Genomic DNA, 23867 nt, shown 5'->3' with positions numbered 1-23867 from the left:
AGACCTTATCCATGCCCCTCATGATTTTATAAATCTCTGTAAAGTCACCCCTCAGCCTCCGAAGCTCTAGGAAAACAACCTCAGCCTATTCAGCCTTTCCCTGTAGCTCAAATCCTCCAACCCTGGCAATACCCTTTTAAATCTTTTCAGAATCCTTTCAAAATTTCACAATATCCTTCTGATAGGAGCACGCAATATTCAAAAAGTAGCCTAACCAATACCCCAACATGACCTCCCAACTTCTGTACTCAGTTGAATAAAAGGAAAGCATACTAAATGCCTTTTTTCACTATTCTGTCTACCTGTGACTCCACTTTCAAGGAAGTATGAATCTGCACTCCAAGGTGTCTTTGTTCAGCAACACTCCTCAGGACCTTATCATGAAGTGTGCAAATGGAGAAAAGAGAATGTTCACTGAGATCTGGGTGTCCTTGTGCACCAGTCACTGAACGTAAGTGTGTAGATGCAGCAGGCAGTAAAGAAAACAAACTGTATGCATGGAGTTTGCACATTCTCCCCATGTCTGCTTTGGTTTCCAACTGGGTGCTCCAGTTTCTTCCCTCAGTCCAAAGGTGTGTTGGTTAGGTGGACTTGTCATGCTAAATTGTCCTGCAGTGTCCAGGGATGTGCAGACTAGGTGGATTAGCCATGATAAATGAGGGGTTGTGGGGATAGGTAGGCTCGGTGTCTGGGTGGGTTGCTCTTTGGAGGGTCAGTGTAAACTCGATGGGCTGAATGGCCTCTCCACACTGTAGGAATTCTATGCATGTTAGCCATCATAGAGAAAGGATTAAAGTACAGGACCAAGGATGTCTTCTTACAATTATACAGTGCTTTAGTGAGGCCATACCTGGAATATTGCATGCAGTTTTGGTCTCCTTAGCTAAAGAAGCATACACTTGCTATTGGAGAAGTAGGGTAATGGTTTACTAACTTCATTCCTGGAATGGCAGGACTGACAATGAGGAGAGATTGAGTCAGTTAAGATTATATTCACAGGAGTTAAAAAGACAGAGGGGGAGTCTCATAGAAACCTGTAAAATTCAGCAGGGGTTTGGGGGGGGGGGGGGGGGGGGAGCGGAGGTGAGATAGGTTAGATGCAGAAAGGGTGGACCTGATGGTGGAGGAGTCCCAAACAACAGGTCATTGTTTAAGGATGTAGGGAAACAATTTTATAATAAATCTTGAGAGCAGGAGAAATTTCTTCACCCCAAAAGTGGTGAGCCTGTGAAATTCACTCCCAGAGAAAGTGCATGAGGCAAACATAGTACATTTTCAAGGAGGCTAGTGCAACTCTTGTGGCAAAAGAGATCAAGGGATATAGGAGAGGGCGGGAATAGGTTATTGTGCCCAAAGACTGGCCACGATCATACTGAATGAGGGAGCATGATCAGGGTCAAATGGTCAACTGCTGCTCCGATCTTCCACGTTTCTATATTCATCAAATTCTTCTGTCCCCATTTATCACAAGTACATTGCCATTTATTTTGAAAGAGTAAATGCCTGGCTAAGATTATTGCATGCTTTTATTTAGCTGCAGTAATCTTAACCAAGCAACCATGAAGCAACTCTGCCAATTAGATAAAGTACATTGAAGAGTAAAAATATTTTCTTAGATTTTATTTTATACTGACAAACTTAAATCTCGACTTACTAGCTATGACAAATAGCTGCCAGCTTTATTTCTTAAGTGATATAACAATTAAAAGCAAAACATTTTTCATTAATATAGTATAGGAGTTATTACATTCTCATCAACTGTTCACTTCTGAAAGTGAAGACACAAGTTTTCCAGTGGTGGTATCTTTGCTGATTACAAATGTATACTGGGACATTGAGAGAGATTCATCAGCTTTGAATTTTATCGGAACTTTTCAATACTTGCTGGTGCTGAGGAAGGTCCCCTAATGCCAGCCACATAGGAATTCAACAATACAAGTTACACTCCATACAAAGGGGAAATTATGCTTGACCCACCTACAAGAAATTTGAGGATGCAATTCAGAGAGTTGATCGGAGGAGTCAGTGAATGTGTTTATTTGTACTTTCAGAAAGTTTATGACAAGTCCCACATAATAGTGATGTGTATGTGTATAATGTGTAAAATTAAAGAACACTTAATTGGGGCAGTCTATGGAGATGGATATAAAATTGGTTCACCGACAGGAAACAAGAATTTCTTTGTATTTGATTTTCCTTAAATTCCAGAAGAACCAGCAATTTGTAATTTCTTCATGTACAATGGAGAAAATAATCCCCAGTTTGCATCACATGAAATATACCACTGAACACCAGGACAAGAATACATTGAAAGTTTGGAAAGAAATGCTAATTTTTAAGCAGAAGCATGAGCCAGTTGGATAAACTCCAATTTGCTACCTATTGTCTCAAAGGTTCTCCCTTCAATTATGTCATTTTCTTACCTATTCTCTATCCATCTTTTACTCTGTCAAATGCTTCGGGGACATTTACAACATTAAAAAGCATCACCTCAAATGCATAAATGACAAGTACATTTCAACGCTGTTATTCTGTCTTGGCCCCATATTTCTACCTGTAGTGGTGTTAAAGCCGTTTGCAGTGCAGAAAGAATATTTTTCTCTGTATTGATAGGAACAGACAACATCTCAGCTGCTCTGAATGATACCTTGATCCCTGTGTTAGAGCAAAAAAGGATGGGAAAAGGGAGGTTGCACACAAGCAAATGACTTCTTTACCAAACAAGCAGCCAGAACAAAAAAGGAGGTAATACATTTGCTTCTGCACAACTTCTTTGACGCTTTATGCATATGAATAATTTAACTTGTTTGCAATAATGGAGAATTTACCTCTGGCACATCACAACAACATTTAAGAAATTTAAGGATTACGTTTATTGCACAAGGCAGGTTGCTTTTATTTTTAAACAAAAAGAAGAAAGCCATGTGGTTGACTCTGGACATCAACAGGTTGAGTTACCATATGTACTCAAGTAAAAGTCAAACTTTTTAGACTATTTTTAAGGTTAAACCTATGGGGTCAACTATTATATGGGTACAACTTTTGAGGGGTTGAAATTCAGGCTACAGTCCAAACTACCATATCATTAGCAGAAGCCCAATTGACTAAGTGAATAAAAAAAATGACAAATTACGGTTATTACCAAATAAAGACAACAGAAACCAAAGTGAGTCAATTCAACTCTCCAGCATGTCGAGAGTAATAGACATTCCATCCATGTTTCCAATGAATGATAACTTGTAGCCTTCTTTCTGCCGATTTCCGATTATAAAACTGGTGAAACTGTAATATCTTATCTTCTAGTTCAGCAGGCAGCTTTTGTGCAATAAGGGAAACAGAGTTCAGCTGAGCTGCACACAAAGGGAGGTTGTCACCTGACTCTGACCTGATGCATCTTAAACTTGCGTGCCAAATAACTGAAATGTGCATCAAAATACAACAGCACAAAAAAAATTTTCCTCATCATAACATTTATGTACAGGATAATACAAGTAAACAAATTTGTGGTTCTGTTCGCCGAGCTGTGAAGCCACAGGAGGCTCCCAAGCACTGAGGATGTCACATAGACAGGGGACGAAACGTTTGCAAGACAAATTCCCAGCTCGGCGAACAGAACCACAACAACGAGCACCCGAGCTACAAATCTTCTCCCAAACTTTGAACAAGTAAACAATCCTTTATTCGAAAATCTTGGGGTTGTTTTTTTGGAATCCAGAATTTTTCAGATTTGGAATAAATGACATTGTCACAGTGAAATAAAAAAAAATACCTAACAGCAGACGCACGTGTGAATAGTACGAGTGCTAAGACACAACTGATGCCTGCCAGTGCTGGGCCTCGCTGCCACATGACATCTGAGTGACGTGGTTCAAATGGGTGTGGAGTTAGGTCACCTATTCACACACCAAAATGATGCTCCACACTCCACAAAAAAATTTTGTATTTTGGAGCTGTTTGGATTTCAGAATTTCGGATAAAAGGATTGTATACCTGTACCTTAACTCACAAATGTTGACCTGTTATCTGTGAAGAATTAGGGATGACCTTTACAAAAAATGTGGAAAATTTCAGATTTTTTTTGGCCAAAAATAAGGGGTTGAATTTTGCATGACATCAACTTTTACTCGAGTATATGGAAAGAAGAAATCTTTGGGCTTCCAAAAAAGCACATCATATGATAAATATAAGGCAAGTTAAAACAATGTTTCAAAGTAAGTTATATCATGATAGTAAGACAACAAAGGCTTAAACCAACAACAGTTAGTTTAGAAAAGAAGTCAATACAAATTTCATCGTGGACTTAGAATTGTATTCCGTTTAAAGTAGGGCAGATAAGAAAACAAATTCTTAAAGTCAAATCCTAGTGAGATGATTGGTGGCGGGGAAAATATAATGTACCTTTCTTAATGACAAAGCCTCAAAAATCCTGATAATATAAATACTGTAAACTGCAAATGTCAATGAATTGAGAAACGTACACTGAGAAATATTGCATTTGTCCAGTATCCGTTTTAGCAAGTCACCACAACAATTGCTTTCCTCCTGGGAAAAATGAAACTTTTATTGAGTACAATATAAAAACTAAATACTTGTGCCAATAAAAAATGCATGTAGAAAATAACAAATTGTTATTTATTTTTGAATCCAAACAAAGATAGGTGGCGTATTGGACAGTGAAGAAGATTATCTCAGAGTACAATGGGACCTTAATCAGATCAGTCGATGGGCAAAGGAGTGACAGATGGACTTTAATTTAGATAAATGTTAGGTGTTGCATTTTGGTAAGGCAAGCCAGGGCAGGACTTAGTGGTAAGGCCCTGGGGAGTGGTGCCAACTCAGACATAGGAGGGCAGGTGCATAGTTCCTTGAAAGTGGAGTCACAGGTAGACAGGTGTGATGAAGGTGGCATTTGATATGTTTGCCTTTATTGGTCAGAACATTGACTATAGGAGTCGGGATATCATGTTGTGGGTGTACAGGACGTTGGTGAGGCCACTTTAGAATACGGCATACAATTCTGGTCACTCTTCTATTGGAAGGATGTTGCTAAACTTGAAAGGGCACAAAAAAAGATTTACAAGGATGTTGGAGGGTTTGAATTATGGGGAGAGGCTGAATAGGCCTGGGCTATTTTCCCTGGAGCGTCGGAGGCTGAAGGGTAACATTAGTGGTTTATAAAATGCTGGAGGGGCATGGATAGGGTGAGTGACCAAGGTCTTTTTCCTAAGGGAGGGGAGTCCAAAACTAGAGGTCAAAGGTTTAAGGTGAGAAGGGTAAGATTGAAGAGAAGGACCTGAGGGGTACATTTTTCACATAGAGGGTGACATGTATATGGAATGAACGGCCAGAAGAGGTGGTGTAGGTGGGCACAATTACAATATTTAAAAGGCATCTTTAAGAGTAAAGGAATGGGAAGGATTTAGAGGGATATGGGCCAAATGCTAGTAAGTGGGACTAGGTCAGATTGGGGTGTCCGGTGAGTGCTGACAAGTTGGACTGAAGGATCTGTTTCTGTGCTGTATGACTCAATGACTCTAAAATTTAGCATTATTTTCAACTAAAGCAGCAAAATAGCCAGAGTCAAATTCAACACTGGGAGTAATGGAAATGGATAATGGTGAATCACTGCTCCTATTCCACCCCACCCAATTTTCAGTTCTATTAAAGTCAATGGATCTGAAAAAAGGCTAGTGAGTAAAATAGACTGCCAATTCACTGTTGCCCATATCAAATTTACCCCGACAAAACCTTGATACCAATCATAACTAATGTGAAGGGGAGGATAAAAAGAATTGAACATTAAATCTTCATAAGTAATTAACACTAGACCTATAGAGTATGATTATTTAAAAACATTAATAAAAAATAACATCCTACTGCCATACCTGTGATTAGCAGAGCAGATCCCTTCACAACATCTGCAAGTATTTTAAATCCATTGTAGGGAGACCTGAATAAAGAGCCTTGACATGAGCCAAATCAGCAGGATGAATGAACGTATTATGCTCACTTGAATTCACCATTTCATCTGTTATCTCATAAAAGTAACAGATTCTGTCTTCCCATTTTCACACGAACAAGGGATGATTTATGTCTTGCTGCACATTACATTTAACTATTAAAATTCACACCGTGTAATGCCCTCAGTTTTCTAACATTTATAAGGTAGCTTTAAACAAATACAATTTTGAAAGGCCCTTGGTTCTGCTGGACAGTACAGTTTTAAATTATGCAAAACAAGCATCATTCTTAGTATGTTCAGTATCATACACTGTGATATTCCTAACGTATTTCCACATTTCAATAAAAAAGCATGTTTCAATAAATGATTTCCTCAGTACGCCAAAGTAGTAAATAATTGAGGTATTAATTAAAACTACTTACAAATCGCTGTGTGTTTCAAATCATGAGACTTAAACAAAGGTTTCTTTTAAATGCATTGTAGAGAAATCTTCTTTTCAGATCTTTCTTTCCCACTGTAAAAGGCACATTTCGCATTCTCAGCAATCCTTTGCGAGAATAGACTGTAGTTAGACCAAAGCAGGTATTCCTGTTGGCACCTTCATTATGAAGAATGTAGCATCAGCAATACAGCTCCCCGTCAGGTCAAGTTCAATACCGGAAAAGCCAGCGTTTTGTTTCTGACTCCAAAGCAGTTAATGATTCTGAAATTAGTGGAACCAGTTACTTGATCCCGAATTCCACCTGAAAAAGATCAAAAATTAAAAAAAGTCAGAATCAACTGGATCAGTGTGAAATCTGAAAGAAAATAAATCATCATTAAGATCAATGCTGTCCACAGCTTCCTCTAAGTCATTATACTGAATTCGCCCACTTAATGAAAGTCACCCACTGAAACACCAGAATAGATTTTCACTCAAAAAGTAGGCTTCAAGTGGTGACTTGTGGAACACACCAGCTGATTGCCTGATAGTGGCAGGATGGCCCTTCCCAATGGCAGGATTCATCTGTTCATACCATTGGGGCTGCAAGCACAAAGGGAGCACTTCATAGAAGCCTTCTGGTTATAGGCTGCTCAATATCAACTTGTTCACCTCGCCTCCAAGCTGTCAGAGTCTCTAATTTGGAGACAGATGAGAAACCATAATGGCAATGGTGTTTCTACAGCACCCGTGGTAGGAAGAACTCCTGTTCAGCACAACTATCAGTCAATATTAGACAGTACAAGCACATCACCCAGCTCACTGCTGGAATAACCTTAGGGTTCCAGTGAAGTTTAAGAATCCAGATTAACCTAAGATTATTAAGATACTGGTGGGTTCAGGTAGCCTCTGGGGACCCTCTGAATTGGCACCAATGATATCTTCGGTGGCAACAGAACTGTAAGTCACTGGCCATGATACATAACCCTACCGCTATGCTTCTATCAAGCAGGATGTTCCAAAATTCAGCCCATAAAGAGTAATCAATTTTAGTAAATTTATGCAAGTTCAGACAACATGCAACCAATCAACCAAGAGAAAAAGCAATCAACATTGAACAGCTGAAAACAAACAAGGGAATGGCAGAAATATAGGCAATTTGAGACCTAAATATTCCCAGTTTCCATGGTGATGCTGCAGTACAGTGACTGTTATTTTGGTCCTCTCTGCAGTGGTAATGAGATTTCAGAGAAGTGGTGATTTAAAACCATCATTCACTTCATCAACTACTGTTCTTTGTTCATGCTGCAAAGCCAGTTTTTCACCACTTAGCTTACATACAACAGGAGAGTATATCATCCATATTCAGACCACAAGACTCTAAAGTGGTCAATCTGTCTTCAATTTATAATTTTCAAACTGTTAAGGATCAAATTAAATAACATTTCACAAATACCACAGTATACTTATCCTAATAGGAGAGGGCATCATAAAATATAAAAGACATATTGATCAACAAGATAATATTTCAAAAGTATTGCTCTGCTACGCAATAGATGAAACAATACTACTCCCTCCTTACCCTAAAAAAGAACACGAAACACATTCTCACGGCTTATTTCCATTTGCTGCATGAGAATTTGTTTCAAAGTGAGTTCTCCCACACAAATCTGACATAATGGAAATATATTCAAAATTTAGCAGAATTGTAATTGGGTGGCAGCAGGTTGGCTTTTGTCATATGACTTGCTTTGTTCTCCTTTTGAGTGACATCCAATAAAATCCCAACCTAATAAAAACAATTTTTAAAATTCATCACAAGATGGCTTAATTGAGGTGGATTTGAGTGATAAAGTGTTTCATCAATTCCTGGTTTTAAAGCACCCTGCAATTTATTAAGTATGCTTTTCTTTTATTTTTCTCTCTCTCAATCTCTTGGTAATAGTAATCTTTATTCATGAACAATGTTCTGGGTGTTGGCAGTCTGTCATGCAAGACAGCTCACCTGTCCTCAGCCAACATCCAAACATCTTCACTTTCCAATTAATTGATTCACATTCAGGAACAATTCCAAAAATTGTTCATTTTTTAAAAGAATGTTATGATCAAGGTAAGAAACAAAATTCAATGTAGGGAATGATTCTACTTTTTGCAGCACATGTCTGCACCCTCACCTCCTGCCACTGCATTGCGGATACAGTGAGAGAAGCCTCTAAAGTTTTGAAGGACAGATCTTGACTTTGTATGATTCCATCCACATTCTTGGGTCTTCCAACAGTGCTCTGAAAGCAATTAAGTACTTCTGAACTGTAGAAAATGCAGTAGCTACCTTACACAACAAAGTCACTTGCACAGCAACGTGATAACCATCAGATAGTCAGCTCCAGTGCAGTTGTTAAAAATGGTCTATTTAAGAATGCAGCATTCCTTCAAGACTGCACTGGAGTATCATTTTAGATTGTGGTCAAGTGGAAGAAAATCATTTCAAGCAAATGTTTTAAGACATGGGCTACTACATTACGAAACAGGATATAATCTAAGGGCTAACAATGCATACACAAAATCTAGACTGCATTAACTCCATTACAAAGTACTTTGGATTGATTCCTGTTCCGAAATGTTCTAAACTACAGAAAGGCGTTGATGGATTTGATTCAGATTGAGCCAGAATGAGAAAGGATGGTTTTTAAATTACTGTAGCTCAAGGCTATGTTGGTTGACATGAAAGGAACACAACATAAATAACAGGTCTTTGCAATGAGAATTGGAAATATCATTCACACAGCACTGCTGTTCCATCATGACGAAAATACACTGGCAATTAAATATTGCTCAAGGCTAGCAAATAGAGCTGGCTTGACACCAATAATTCTAAGAATCACCCAAGAAACCAAGGGATAAAGACACTGCTAACATGACAGTTACTCATCAAAATTCATGTCAGAGAGGAAATGCTGTTACTGTAAATAAAGAGCCTCCCCGCTTACAGATTTGTCATCTTAATTATACCCTATACCCTGGAGAGTAAAAAGCATACACTTTTTAAAAGGACCAGGCATAAATATTCACGAAAAAGCAAGCTATTAAATCCATTCACGATACACAATTATGTAAAGTTTGCTCCATATCAACAATAAAGAAATCCATTTAAAATGGGAACCTGCTGCCCCAGTTATATTACAATCTTCTACTCAGTTCAGTTTCTTGGTAAATGAACCTGAATTAAAAAGTTATCATTGAACACAAATCATTGAAAGTAGCAAGGCTGGTCAAGAAAGCAGTTAGTTAAAAATACAGGATCCAGCACTCTATAAACAAAGGTTTAGAGTTCAAAGCAAGGAAGTTATAGTGAACCTTTATATGCACGCATTCAGTCTCAACTGGAGCAGGACATCCCATTTTGGGCACTGCACTTTAGGAAGGGAGTGAAAAAAATGGAAACAGAGAAAGGATTCATGAAAATGGCTGTAAGAGTAAGGAAATTCAGGTAGAGGATTGGACTGGAGAAGCCATAACTGCTAAGAACAAGAATAAGAGGATACCAGTTTTAGGCAATTGTCAGAACAACCAATGGCAATAAGAAAACAAACCTTAGGGATTCTACAAATATGTGAAGGACATTAAAGTAACTAGGGAGAGAATACGAGAATATGGCCCCTTAAAGATCAACAAGGCTGTCTATGTGTGGAATGGCAGGAGATGGGAAGGGTACAAAAATGAGTATTTTGCATCAGTGTTTACTGTGGGAAAGAATATGAAAGCTAGAGAACCTGAGGAAATAAAATAGTGAAATCTTGAAAAATAACCATACAATAGAGGTGGTGGTGTTGGACATGTGAAAATGCATAAAAAGGTGGATAAATCCCCAGAATCTGATCAGGTGCACCCTAGAACTCTATGGGAAGCTAGGAAAGTGATTGCCCCTGCCCAAGGTAAGTGCATAATTGATATCCACAGGCAAAGTCCCAGAAGACTAGAAGTTGGCTAATGTAGTGTCACTATTTAAGAGAGGTGGTAAGGAAAATCCAGGGAAATACAGACTGGTGAGCCTGACATCAATCTTGGGAAAGTTATAAATCCTGTCCCTCAGGATCCCATCTAATATGTATTTAGAAAGGCAAGGGCTGATTAAGGATAGTCAACATGGCTTTGTGCATGGGAAATCATGTTTCACTGACTTAGTTGAGATTTTTGAAGTAATAACGAAGAGGATTGATGAGGGCAGAGTAGTAGAGCTGATCTATATGGACTTCAGTAAAGCTCTCAACAAGCTTCCGCATTGTAGACTGGTTAGCAAGATTAGATATCATGGACAAGTAGAACTAGCCATCTCGATACAGAACTGGCTCAAAGGTTAGAAGACAGAGGGTGGTGGAGGAGGGCTACTTTTCAGACTGGCTGGCGACCTGTGGTGTGCCACAAGGATTGGTGTTGGGTCCACTGTTTGTCGTCACTTGCATAAATGATTTGGATGTGAACATAGGAGATATGATTTGTAAACTTGAAGATAAATGAAAATGGGTGGTGCAGTAGACAGTCAAGAAAGTTACCTCAGAGTACAATGGGTCCTCGACTAGATAGGCCGATGGGCTGAGGAGTGGCAGATAGAGTTTAATTTAGATAAATGTGAGGTGCTGCATTTTGGAAAGGCAAATCAGGGTAGGACTTATACACTTAATGGTAAGATCTTAAGGAGTGTTGCTGAACAAAGAGATCTTGGAATGCAGGTAGACAAGATCATGAAGACAACATATGATATAATTCCCTTTATTGGTCAGAGCATTGAGTATAGGAGTTGGGAGGTGATGTTGACATTGGTTAGGCCACTTTTGCAATACTGTGCTAAATGTCTCCCTGCTATAGGAAGGACATTGTGAAACTTTAAAGGGTTCAGAAAGGATTTACAAGGATGTTGCTGGGATTGGAGGGTGTGAACTATTGGGAGAGGCTGTTTAGGCTGGGGCTATTTTCCCTGGAATTTTGGAGGCTGAGGGGTGACTTTATGGAAGCTTATTAAAGTATGAGGGGCATGGATATGGAAAAATAAACAAGGCATTTTCCTCACAGTAGCAGAGTCTGAACCTAGAGGGCGTAGGTTTAAGGCGAGAGGGGAAAAGATTTAAAGATGACCTAAGAGGCAACTTTTTCAAGCAGAGGGTCGTGTGTGTTCAGAATGAACTGCCAGAGGAAGTAGTAGAGGTTGGAACAATTGCACCATTCTGGATGAGTATGTGAGTAGGAGGGGTTTCGAGGGATGTGGGTCAAATACTGGAAAATTGGACTAGATTAGGTTAGGATGTCCGGTCGGCATGAACGAGTTGAACCATAGGGTCTGTTTCCATGCTGTACAGCTCTAAGACTCTTTGTACTCTGAGTGCATGTTGTTACGTCACAGAGTAAACCACCCCCACCTCACTAATTTAAACCTGCAACACAGAAACGATTTATCCCATGCAGTAATCTGTGAGAAGTCGAGAGGCCAAGAACTAGTTGAAGTAAAAAATACCAATTTTATTTCTTAAAATATAACAGAGAATAATTAACTAACACTGATTTACAACTCCTTCCTCTAACCTATTTTCCCTTCTATAATAAAGCCCCTCTGAGTAAGTTTTACCAAAAACTCAGAATTCAAAACCAAACAGCTGTCAAATCTTCCCTTTGTATCTTCCTCTGTAATTTTTTTCTCTGAGGGATTTCTGGTTCAGAGGTCATTGACTGATAAAGGTACCTTTAAGAGAGCTGTGTTTCGGGCAGTCTGTACATGCTGGTGGCTTGGCAGTTCTCTCTCAACTGTTCAATTTTTCCTGGTCTTATACCTCCAAAGCATTGGATTGTGTCATTGTTTTTTAATATTGTCAATATACTAAATTCAAACTGGATTGGTGTTTTTTTTGGGGGTATAATTTAACCCGATTGGCCGCATTTGAATTCGTTAACCAGTTACAAGTGTAACTGGTTGCTTGGAGACAAAAAAAGTACATTATATCTTGTTCAGAACACTTGGTGCTGTCAGGTAGTTCTACTAACTTTTAACTTTCTTAAAGGTACAGTACACCCATATCTTCATATGAATGTAACATGGTAATAAAGCAATCATGGACTCTACAAACGATACATAGAATGGGCAAATGTATTTAGCACTAAAGTTGCAGAGGATGAATTTCTGGAATGTACACAGAATGATTTTCTAGAAGAGTGGGCATGATTCTCACTTCCTGGGAGGTGGCTAGGAATGTGATGAGAAAGGATCTTAATTAGGTAAGTTTTACTTGAAGCTACACTCATTCCTTTCTCACCATCTCAGCAATCAATTGCTGGGTGAGAATATCCATGGATGATCTGTTCAATCACCACTAAACAAGACTCTTAAATAGCTAATTAACAGACACAATGACCTGATTTCTTGCTAGGCATGAGAAGTGGCTTGTTTGGTCAAACTGCCTACTGGATTGTTGGTTAAGGTTTCCATTTGCCTCAGCTTAGCGTAGAGTGGAGATGGGTTCTCAGTGGTTAGTACTGCTGCCTTACAGTGCCAGGGATCTGTATTCAATTCCAGCCTTAGCGACTGCCTGTGTGGAGTTTGCACATTTCCCTATCGCCCCATCTCTGCGTGGGTTTCCTCTGGGTGCTCTGGTTCAAGTGCTTCCTCCCAAGTCCAAAGATGTGCAGATTAAGTGGATTGGCCAGAGGTCTGGGTGGGATGCTTTCCAGAGGGTCAGTGCAGACTCAGTGGGCTGAATGGCCTCTTTCCACACTGTAGGGGATTTTATGATTCTAAGATAAGGGAGTGGCACAGAAAGCTAGCATTTGTCTTTGGTTCGGACACCCCCTGCCCAACACCAGTTCCCCTTTCCTTGCGAAATGCAAAAAGAAAGCAGTTACCTTCTCACTGTTTGAGGCTCTAAACCTGTGCTCCAGCAACAATCTTGAGGTGGAACTTTCATTTTAAGCCTTATGACGGACAGAGAAGCTTGCTAGTCAGTCCTTAAGTAGCTGACTGATGTTTTCTTGCAGGTGGGGATAGGGAATCAGTCCTCCTTGAAGAGCCTGCCCTGATAGTTAATACATGGCACACTAAATCATGACTAGAATGCCAAGGAAGACATTCAAAGATGAGCTACTTGAGATCTTTACACAATAAGCCTAATTAATAACCTCATTGTAAAGGAGATTTGAGGGAAGAGTGGCCATAATATGAGAAAATGTTACATTGTTTGAAAGTGATGCAAATCAATCTGAAACTAGGGAAACCAGCAGGAAATGAGCTTAACCACCCTTCAAAAAAGTTAGAATATTTTCCATGAAAGGACAAGGCTTATCAAGTTACCAAAAAAAAAGTAAGCCCAAGGACTGCAAAGTAGGCTTTTAGAATTTAGAAAGGGAAGATCAACAAAATGATAATGAAAGAGAAAGTAGAATTTAAAGGTAAATTAGTGAAAACAAACAAAAAGACTGTAAAAGCTTTTGTACATGTTCAGTTTACAAGTGTTAAAAGATTTAAAGGCACTTTAGTACCATATGTAATTATTTGCATCGAGTAAGCAATATTCATTCTGTGTTCAATACACTTTCTGTCATATTGAATATACTTCAGCACCTCTTCTCAGAAGGAAAATGGTTAACATCGCAACTAATTAATATAGTGTGCCTGAAACAACGTTCTCTCTGAACCTGCCATCACAAACTACATTCTAGTAAACCATGTATCGTCACTTTGACTGAGACAGTATTGAGTTGTAATTTTATCTTCTAACATACACACTGCACTTTAAACACTTAAACAAACCTTAGATCTGAATTGATAATTCTGTCTTTTCCGCTTGACTAAATGACTACCCTAATAGTTACAGCTAAATATTTGTTAAAGGAGGATTCTACATCAAGATAACATAGTCATTTCCTGAAATCATACAGTTCGTCCCTCAGCCACCGTACATCTACCCAAATGCTGCTATTCTTGGACACACTAGACACATTTACTGCCATGAACTGTAGTGCAAAGTTTACATAGTTTGGTGGTAAAACATTAATATTCAACTTGCATTAAAATTTAAACAAAGCTAATCTATTAAACTCTTGAAAACTATTAATAATACCGAGATAAAGACAAACCTGCAGCTGTTGGTCAGCTAATGACAATTTGAATCTGTATCCTGATGGATTTTCTTATCATTTAAATCCAAAGACTTCAGTCTAATGACTGAACAAGTGCAGTGCTTCAATTATGTAAGAAAAAGAGTTCATATCAAAAGCTCCAAAGTAAATGAATAATCCCAGAAAGTGTCACTTGAAGCGTACTCATAAATGGATATTCTGCATTGCACAAAATCAGCAGAGATCAGTTGTGCAAAAACAGAGAGGCTTGCAAATACAACTCTTTAAAGCTGTGCAGGCTTATTTTCCATAATACCAAAGCACAGCTGAAAGAGAATATTAACCACATCTATGAATTGAAAATGGGACAATTATGGCCAGAAAATGTCACCCTGACATAGAATAATTGCAAGAAAGGTTATTGATCCAGAACTAATAAAAGAAGCCGTAAAAAAAAGTGCTGTCATTTTAGTTCCAGGACTGATTATAAATTAACTAGTCCACTGTTGGCTTGGATATTTAAACAAATCCAGTGGAGAGCCACAGTCTACTGATTGAACAGATGAACTGAATGGTGTTTAAGAAACAATTTGTGTCTCCTCATTTGTCAGCCTTGGTTCAGTGTTAACACTGGCATCTGCAAGCAGGTAGTCTAGGGCTTGACATTTCAATGAATTACTGAGCAACTGATGGTGCAGTCCTTTTGCCTTTAAGTCAGAAGATCCAGGTTTCAGCCTCATCCCATGATTCAATGGCCAAGAAAGGTGCACTCATAACTAGAAAACAGGTTGAGCATGAATCTGCAAATGTTTCCAACACACATTGGCAGATGGTAAGAACAGGAAACATTCCTGGTCAGCCATGCGATTGTAAGAACATTAGGGTCTCTACCATCACTATCCATAGCTCCAGATTGCAACAGGCAAGTGCACATTGCCATAGCAACTCTTATTCCAAGTGAATTGTAACACAAGCACCACCCTACTGACAGAGAGATGCACTACCACTGGTCCTGCCTTTCAGATTGAAGTTTAAACAGAGACTTACAGTACCCATTCAGGTGGAAATGCCATCTCACAGTTTCCCAAAGCTAAAACTAACATTTATCCTCAACCAGATTAAATTATTTAAGCATTATTTGTGAGACCATCCAATGCACATATTGCCTGCCACTAAGTATATTAGTGACTGTACTTTAAATGAACTTCATTGGTTGGAAAGCTCTTTGGGTTATCCTGAAGATGCAAAAAGTATGACATAACTATATTTGTTTAATATCATGCTTTATTCTTTGTTTCCTTTACTTGTGCTTAGTACATCTGTCATCCATTTTCTCTTCCATCTCACCCAAAACATGTCTATAGAATTTGTTTTGGTGCCTCTCATCTTTGACCCAAATACTATTTTTGTTTTAAATTGACTTCCCTAATGTTGTTTCATCCACTTCCTCATATTTTACCCATAGCTTGTTTTCCCTTTCCCAGTGAGAGTGGCCAATGTAGATTGCAACTGTTGAAGTTAACATGCAGGACCAAACTGAAGTTTGACTTTTCTGTTCATAAGAGAAGCAGTTATTTAACATCATGCACTACATTACACATAGGTTTAGGTCTGCATCTCCACAAATAAAATGAACACTACAGGCAGTCTTGGATTGCAACCAGGTCCCGGCGTGGAGTCTGTTTGCAAGCTAATTTATATGCAAGTTGGAACAGTGCAGGACAATGTAAAGCAATTGTTCATAAACACAGAAAAATGTTCCTATGTTGGGCCTGTAAAACTACACCCCCATATGGTATTGGGTTTGTAAGTATGAGCGTATGTAAATTGGGGACCTCTGTACACATCTTCAGGGAATATCTGATTTTTAGCTTTGTGTGATAGCTTTTTCAAACACTCTCTTATAATGGGAGGTGAACTAGGTAAGCACAGATCAGTCAAGAGGACATGAATACTGGTGAAATGTTTAAATTCCTAGTTCTGGGTAAAATCAGTATTACACCAGTCCAGTTCCTTTCGTGGTCATGCCAAAAATCTTGTCAGGAACTGTTGTCATGATCTGGACTTTGCATTCCATTGAATGCTGTCATTTTATACTTTATATTTGGCTGCACAATTACAGATTTGACTAACTGGGCGATATTGTTTAAAGAGGAACTTCAAACCACCTTCACAAAAGCAGAACTGTTTCATGGGAGTGCTCACAGTTTGAGCAATGATGTCATCACCTTCACATAACTGAAGAGGAAGCTGTATATGAGATGTGAGCCATTACTACTAAATTTAGTCTGTGAGCGCTAGACCAAAATAGAACCAATTTCCTCAATAATCATTGCAGGTTTTTGAGAAGCTCATATCTTGCCAGCAGTAAGGTGAGATAATGCTGTCCATTTGTAATATCAGAAGTTTAACAATCACACATATTTTCAAAAAAAATCAACTGAGAAAACATCTTTAATTCTAAACCACCAATTCACTGTATTGTTTAAACAGTAACTGCTGGGAGAATAAAATATACCTAGGAGTATCAGATTAGAAAAAGCTGAGAGTGAGATTAAATTTACATATTTGCCTTCCAGGTTGTTATTCAAAAGTGGGAGTTTAATCATTTCTACACCATGTGAAATAGTACAAAACTGATTAATTCCTGATAGTATGTCATTTTGCATTCAAAGATTCAGTGGGTTCATCCCACGAATATGAAGTTATATGGACCTGAAATATAAACTTGGTGACAACTTTTTTTTTAGTGCAGGTAGCAATAAGACAATGTTGCAACTAGTTTCAACATTCATTAGTAATGGTAAAGAAAATGAACCAAAGTTCTCAGTCTGATTGTTATCTAGTGGCCCTCAGCTTTAAAGCTGATGCAAGAATGGAATAGGCAGGTCTGTGTGAAGCTCCCTTTAATCAAGTTAATTGCTAGCATTCCCAATCAGGGTGCCATGTGGATAATGGCTGCAGAAACAAAGTACTGGCAGAAACTGATCGCTGTCAAGCCACATCCCAAAAAGGGCAGACTTCAGAGCTCCTGATACGTTCAGTACAGAGATCAATGGGTGTGAAAATTCATACTGCTTGCTCGTGTGCTGGTGTGATCCCACACAGGAGTCAGCTTCCTGGAAGCAGGATGGGAGGCAGTAGGGACAATTCTCCTGTAAAGGTGGGTAGCTAATGAATGGGATTTGAAGGCCACTTCAGGCCCATCAACAGAGGCAATTTTCTAAGACAGCAGCTTGTGGTCCCTCAGATACATTTGGGACTCCTGCCAGCTGCCTGGAGGCAATCACCGGTCAGATGTGGAGGTTTTCAAGGGTTCTTCCATACAAAGGTGGCCCCAACTACTCATTCTTCGAAAAAGGTCAAGGCAGCCATTCTCTACCTTATCTGAAAAGGTGGCCTGCTAAGTCAGTGCTGGATGGCCTCCCATTGCCTCTGCTACCCTCAATTCCAAGAAAAGGCCAGTTATCTTAACTGCACTGAAGAGTCTGCACTGAAGCCACGAACTTAGCTCCACCAGAGAAAAATTACTGTTGAGTGACTTGTCCCTCTGCACAGCAGGGAATGTGGAGTAGTGTTCCAATCACACAAGATTATGGTGTCTGGGTTCAAGAGCTTAAGGGAAGTCTTGCCCCATTGTGTCAATGTTTTCCTAAAAGAGGACGAAGTAATGACACTTTTGATTGTAGCCTTGAAGTGTCTTGTGAACCATGACCAACTTAATATTTTGAAAGAACAAGAATTTTGTGCATTTAAGTTGTATATGTGATGAATTAGTTAAAAAGAAATTAAAAGTTAAAGTAAAACCGGGTTTATGTAGGGCCAGAAGGTCCTCCTGGGTTTATATTTACTCAATATTTAAGCCATAAGGCCTTCTAAATCTTGTCATTTGAATGTTTATGGTCCACAGACATATTACACGCCAATAAACAACTGATACAAGCTTGGAAAATGCTGTCACTGCACCAGACAGGGTGTAGACGGGGTTACCAAATACTGCTCTGGGGGTGAAACAAACCTTGTTTATTTACTTTCAATTTTGCAGTTACAGACTGCATCATAAATATGGGCTATATCTTCAAAACACTGTGGCAGTCCTGAAAAAGCATAAGTAGCAAATGTGACAGCAATTAAGTGGTGGTAATAGTAGGCTAGTGCATCACCAGAGAAACTAATCCTACCTCTCTCCACACAGATGGGTCATGTATGTTGCAACAGTTAATTACTCATGACCGCATTTAGTGTAGAATTTGACTCAGGAGATGTCATTATCTGCACAGTCCATTATCAGTTTTTGATTGTTTTAGAGAGGAACAAACAGAATTTTAAAAAGTTTACTACCTTAGCTCTTCAAAATTATATTTCCTAATCAATTTGTCTATGGATGTTATCACACATGTCTGGAGTAAGTGGGACTTGAACCTGAACCTCCTGGATGTCTGTAGTTAGGCATTTTAGACTACACATTAAAAAAAATTATACACAGCCATTAGTTTCAATTTTAAAAGGAGAATTAGAGTGCATATTTCAGTTGAATAAACTTAAGAACATTTAAAATAGACATTGTCCATCCAATCTTTGGAGAATGCAGATCAAAGGACACAATATAGATCCCTAATTTTAGATCATCATGTAACAAAGAGCCAGTGTACCTCTAACTAACTTTATAAGGACCACTCTTTCGATAGACCTGATTTTAACAGCCCTCATGCATCTTTGTGAGCACAGTTTTAATAACCGCCAGCATATTGGCTCAGTGGTTAGCACTGCTGCCTCACAGCACCAGGGACCTAGGTTTGATCCCAGCCTTGGGTGACTGTCTGTGTGGAGTTTGCACATTCTCCCAGTGTCTGTATGGGTTTCCGTTGGATGTGCCGGTTTCCTTTCACAATCTAAAGATGTGCAGGTCAGGTGAACTGGCTGTGCAAATTGCCCATAGTGTTGTTAGGTGCATTAGTCAGAGGGAAATGGGTCTGGGTGGGTTACTCTTTGGAGGGTCAGTGTGGACTTGTTGGGCTGAAGGGCCTGTTTCCACACTGAGAATCTAATCTAACTGGATAGTACCCGTCTAGCTAAAAATTCATCTGCATTCAAACTTGAAAAGTCACAAATAAGTGTGAAACAACATGCAAGGTAAACACATGTCAATAATGATCCAATCAAAGAAGCTCAAACCAAAAACAATGATCCTGCACTAGCTCAAGACCTGGGTTGTTGTTGGAAATAGGAGAAAGGGTCGAAAATCAAAGTGGGCCTTAGACTGGAAGAGTCCACAAATGATTCTCAATGCTTTTCCCTCCCCTGCAGCATCCTCGTTGGTTCGGTGGGTTTTAACGGCCATCATAAAAGTTCAAATCTTCCATAAGTCTCCATGGATATTGAAGATGCCAAGACAGAAATCTACTAAAAAAAAAGTTTGGTTCGTGTCTCTTCTTGGAAGTCAGGTATCAATGATCTCAGAAATGAAAATCAACAGTGGGCTAGATCTGATAGTAAGAGAAATGGGCCAACAATACCTCAGACTATCTGATGACCCACAGTTCGCAATCCCAGAGATTCACAGTAAATATAGCAGCCATAATGCACATCAAAGCATGACGGACCCTTTCAACATGGTTTGGCTTCCACAGGACGTGACTGGTCTAGCTTGGTAGAGAAAACACACTTAGTAATCCAATGAGAAGAGGCTCTTATTTCAAAGCCCACGTAAGTTATTGAATCATAGCACTTTAGTGAAAGGTTCTATTGGTATGACAAACATTGTTACTTAGACTATGAGGAGGCCTAGATTATAAGTCTATATCCTTCAAGACCAAGAGCTGTCGTCCCAAGTCCATTTGACATAATCATATTAAGTGCTGCTCAATGAACTCATCATTAACACTTTTAAAGTCTAAAATCTTACATCACAATCATTAGGTACCTTCAACATTTATTTGTGCATCCAACTTGATACTGTACTGGAAACAATGCAATTAGAAATGTGCATTGGTCAAATACAGATCAGTACCTTTATTGTATACCCCCATCATAGAGATTCATTAAGATTGCTAGTCTGGAATTCTAGTTACTAACTTACTATATTTGTAGGATAAAAAAAATGTATTATTTCATTTAAAATCATCAATTCTCTTTCAACAGCGTTGCAAAACTGAAATTAAACATCAGTGAACAGCAGCAAGAGAAAACACTGTGCTTCAAGTTCTGTTATCAACAATGCAATTAGTGTCGTCTCACCCACACCCACTCCTTAAGAGCCTGCTCATATACACTTCCAAGTAGGAATCAGCAATTCAATGCCTCCCACAACTGCCAATATGCTCTGTAGGAGTAACAAATAATCATACCTTCTGTTTTAAGTAAAGGTTAAAGTTTCTTTTATGAAAACACTTGGTATCAAAGCAAAATAAAACATCTTTAACAAAAATTAATCTGTGCAAGCTTGTTTTTGTCAATGCAATTTTTAAACTTTTGATTGATCATCTGGCTATCTCTGAATACAATCACATCTGTCACTTACCAATAGCATTATGATCCCAAATGATTGTAATCTGACTTGTTCCATTTTACCAAGTGATAGACAATAAGTGTTACTTTTGCAATTTGCTTACCATTGTGGCCAGTCATAAGCATATTTACTTGAGGCTGTCAATGCACTCTTAACAGAAGAGCACATGTTCGTTACACAAAATAAAAACAACAAATATCTAAAAGACAGTTTTGGAAGGGTGTTGTAATAGACAACACAAAGAAAGACAGAACCCGTTTCCCAACAAACCCTTTATTAGAGACATTCGACTCCAGTAAATTCTAATTCCTACCTGTATTTTGAAATGTGTTACTTAACTGACAAGCAATATCTTTCAAAGAAATTCTCCATATTCATCAAATGTGATTCTCTGAGACACATAGTCATCCAGGTTAACTCAATAACTCTTTTCACTGAATTCTAAAGGAAAAAATATTGAAGTTTTGACTACTTTCTAGTTGCTAAACAGGCCACCTGATTATATAGATCTTTTCTTCTGAATTTCAAATTGCCCTGGCCCCTCCTTCTGTAAACCATGATTCAAGTCAACAATAAAAAGAGCAATCATCTCATCAGATAGCTTGTTAGTGATTTCACTACAGTCACATGATTTTTTTCAGAGGCATTTTTTAGCTTACTGTTCCAAATGATTTATGACCTGTATAACAGGTCATAAACTGCTCCGTATAACAGAGCAGACCTTCACAGCAATGAATACCAAAAACCTTTGACCTCTAATCTAGAATCCAAGTGCCAAATAATAATGCATTATGAACCTTTATCACAGTAAATAACATTATAAATGCAGCAGAATACAGTGCTTAGAATAGGTGCACTGTTGATCTTTTCTTTCTAAACTGGAAGGAAATTACCTTGCTCCAGTCAGGTATTTATCCTTATTAAAAATTCTTTCATGGGATGTGTGTATCATTGGCCAATCCAACATTTAATCCATCCCTATTTGCTAGGAAGGGGGTTCAAATATTTTGATCCTGCAATAGTGAAGGGACAGTGCTATAGTTCAGTATCAGAATGGTGCATAACTTGGAGTCCACTTTTAAATGGCATTCCTTTGTTATGTTATTGTTAATTTTAAAAAGGACATATTACTTTGGAAGAGTCAGATGCTGCTGAATTTACATCAAACATGTAACCAATTACTGAAGTAAATGGTGAAAGTCCTCTAGAGAGATTTGGAGAGAGGACACTTTGATTATATGGTTTAATGCCACAGTATGCATTTGTCTTAATTCAGACTGGTCAAGAAAAGGCAAAGTCAAGAACAACATTTAACCTTAGATGTTAAAGTAACAGTTTTCTTATACTTTTATACTAGAAACCGCAATGCAAGGTAATTGATATAATAAGCTCAGACTTCATAAGATGCATTAGGAAATGGCTAATCTATCTTTGTAGGCTCATGTCCATGTATGCTCAAGTCTCTTGTTCACATTCTGAAACAAGAGTGTAGTGTAATACGGTATAGCGTGCTCTAATTCTGCCCACACTATGCTACTAATGCTGTTATGTGCAACTCCATGTCATCATTGCAAGGTTGCTTCAGCATATTAAAGCCCATACACAACAAGGACCAATGGCCATTTGATGAAATTAAAGTCATTAGAGTTGTACGAGCAGCTATTTTGGCCAGCAAGATCCAAGGAAATTAGAGGGATTAGGACAGAAGCAACATTTTGGGACAATGCTAGTGGCATATTGGGAAAATATCAAACACAACTCCAAGGCAGAGTAATTAGCTGGTAAGGATGCAAGATACTAAAGAGGGAAACTCTGTAGGGAGGACATGTTTGCCAGAATCAAAAAAACAAATATTGTGAATTAGTTTGGCTGCAGCCAATCCTGGAGTAAAACCCAAACACAGTTTGTCATAACAAAAACAAGTTATTCTCCGAAAGCGTTAGAAAGGAAGATAAATTAGTTTTCTGGGTAGCAGTTAATCGTGTAAAATAGTGAAGTAAGTAGAAATATAGTATGCAGTGAGTGAGAGATAATTTTGGGAAATGCTGGAAATACTCAGCAGGTCAGGTAGCATCTATGAGAGGAAAAACAATGTCTACGTTTCAGGTTGACAAGAGTTAATGTTGATCTGAATTGTTAACTCTCTCTTTCCACAGATGCTGCCTGACAGGCTGAGTATCACCAACATTTTCTTTATTTATTGCAGATTTATAGGATCTGTGGTATTTCACTCGTCTTGCTGCAGAGTGAGCTTTGAGGCATGAAGTAGTAGAAAGCAAGAAAGATTTTTTTAAAACTGAGAACAAAGTTCAGAATTCAAAGTCAGTTATGGCGCTCTATGTTCTTTGTCTTTAAAGTGTAAGTTATAGGAAGGCACAGATCATGTTGAAAAAAAATGAAAAAGGGTATAGAGAAAAAGAGAATGAGATGACTGAATAAGATGTAGACAACTCCATTTTCAAAGGATAAGTGGGAAGCAAGAATTAAGATGGCTAATGGAAAAAGAATTCAAAGCTGTACTCCAGTGAAACTGATTCATTGAAGTAGCTAAATAAAAGGAAGAATTTCCAGAACAGCAGGATAATTGATTATTTCTTTGACATTAATTCTTAAAAGATAAAAGGATGAATTAGGGCAGAATAACAAGTGACTACATTTAAAAACGATTGCTGTATTTTAATCTCTCAAAAAATATGATTGACATAATTATTGCTTAAATAATCAATTTGACCTTCATTAGGATTATCATAATGAACAGTATAGAACAGTATTTGGCTATAAAATGTGTATCCCACGATAGAGTCTAGATGCGAGTTAGTGTAAACTATATCCTTCAATACTGTTGCTGTGAAGTGTGAAACCTACTAAACATATAATTT

At 38.4% G+C, this 23867-nt stretch overlaps 1 protein-coding gene across 8 annotated transcripts in view; it reads right to left on the bottom strand.

Moving 5' to 3' along the window:
• The window catches only part of ptprea (protein tyrosine phosphatase receptor type Ea), a 273287-nt gene that overhangs the window by 180281 nt on the left and 69139 nt on the right, over positions 1-23867 (bottom strand). For 6 of the 8 annotated variants that reach the window (XM_072557608.1, XM_072557600.1, XM_072557603.1 and 3 more), the window contains exon 2: positions 6385-6705. The gene's annotated coding sequence lies outside the window, so the exon portion shown is untranslated. Of the gene's footprint in view, positions 1-6384; positions 6706-6916; positions 6935-7374; positions 7393-23867 lie in introns of those variants that run through there. The other 2 variants (XM_072557606.1, XM_072557607.1) reach the window with 2 other exon arrangements.

The sequence above is a fragment of the Chiloscyllium punctatum genome, chromosome 38 (assembly GCF_047496795.1).
Source record: "Chiloscyllium punctatum isolate Juve2018m chromosome 38, sChiPun1.3, whole genome shotgun sequence".
In the NCBI taxonomy this organism is placed as follows: domain Eukaryota; kingdom Metazoa; phylum Chordata; class Chondrichthyes; order Orectolobiformes; family Hemiscylliidae; genus Chiloscyllium; species Chiloscyllium punctatum.
Note: the sequence above shows the minus strand (reverse complement) of the source record. Positions and strands in the feature narration are given on the sequence as shown.